This window comes from Myotis davidii, unplaced genomic scaffold, assembly GCF_000327345.1.
Source record: "Myotis davidii unplaced genomic scaffold, ASM32734v1 scaffold394, whole genome shotgun sequence".
Classification (NCBI taxonomy): Eukaryota; Metazoa; Chordata; class Mammalia; order Chiroptera; family Vespertilionidae; genus Myotis; species Myotis davidii.
In genome coordinates, this window is record NW_006287548.1 from 2,495,713 (window position 1) to 2,497,135 (window position 1,423).

Sequence of the window (1,423 nt, forward strand, 5' to 3'; positions counted from 1 at the left end):
TGCTACTTCATTAACTGTACTGTTGCTACTATTATGAATCATAATGTACATATCTGATATGCAGGATGGTCTTAGGCAACCCGTGAAAGGGTCGTTCGACCGCCAAAGGGGTCGCGACCCACAGGTTGAGAACCACTGCTCTAGAGTAAATAATAAAAGGACTAAAAATATATATATATATATATGAAATACTGATGGGGTGAAGAGCACCCAAAGATTGCTGGGAGGGGAGGGGAGAAGTGGGAGTGGGAGGGGGGACACGACGACTGACTAAAAAGGATGAAATCCTTAAAAAAAGAGACAACATTAAAATTTTTAACTTTTCCTTTTTTTCTGCCTCTGCGGCTGCCATGGCTACCATGAAAAAGCTCGTGGCGAAGGGGAGCAAAAAAAAAAAGAAGCAGGTTCTGAAGCTCCCCTTGACTGCACCACCTAGAAGATAAAACTATGGACACTGCCAACTTAGAGCAGTTTCTTCAGGAGAGAATCAAAGTGAATGGAAAAGCTGGGAATCTTGGCGACGGGGTTGTAACCATTGAAAGAAGCAAGATGTCTGAGGTGCCTTTTTCCAAAAGGTATTTGAAATATCTCACCAAAATATTTGAAGAAGAATACTCTACATGACTGGTTGTGCGTAGTTGCTAACAGCAAAGAGTTACGAATTGCGTTACTTCCAGACAAACCAAGATGAAGAGGAGGAGGAAGAAGAGGAGGAAGAGGAGGATTAAAGCTAATTTATCTGGCACATTTAGTATGAGTTCTTGAATAAAACTTAGGAACCAAAAAAAAAAAAATTTAACTTTTCCATTCCAAAATCATAATAGATATTTAAAAGCAAATAACAAATGGGAGGGAGGAGAAGTATTGTAACAAACACGAAGTATGCATGAAAAGCTCTTACTAATAAACCCAGAAACACATCATTAAAAATGAATGAAAAATTGAAAAGGCGAAATAAGAAATACAAATGACCAAAAAAACCCATATGGACAAATATTCACAATTATATTAATAATCTATAATAACAGTTCTCACTCAAAGTGTGGTCCAAAGATTCCCAGGGGTTCCTGAAACTCACAAGGGAGTTCCTTAAGTCAACCCTGTCTTTAAAATAAAACTAAGAAATTACTTGTCTTTTTCACTGCGTTGACAGTTACACTGATGATACAACAACAACTATGATGGGTAAAACTGCTGGCATAAGTCAAAGCAGTGGCTACAAACTGTACTAGAAGTCAGTATATGTTTCACACCAGGACTTACAGTTAAATAAAAGCAATAAAGCTTTAAGGATGTTCTTGATAAAGCACTTGCTTATTAAAAATTGTTTATTTCATTAAATTTCGATTCTTTAGTATATGTCAGTGATGGCGAACCTATGACACGCGTGTCAGAGGTGACACGCGAACTCATTTTTTTGGTT

General features: G+C 37.5%; 1 protein-coding gene and 1 pseudogene across 3 annotated transcripts in view; one reads left to right on the plus strand and one right to left on the minus strand.

Moving 5' to 3' along the window:
* INO80D (INO80 complex subunit D) overlaps positions 1–1,423 on the minus strand; it is a 41,677-nt gene that overhangs the window by 30,003 nt on the left and 10,251 nt on the right. The window lies entirely within an intron of this gene.
* LOC102760433 lies at positions 351–728 on the plus strand (annotated as a pseudogene).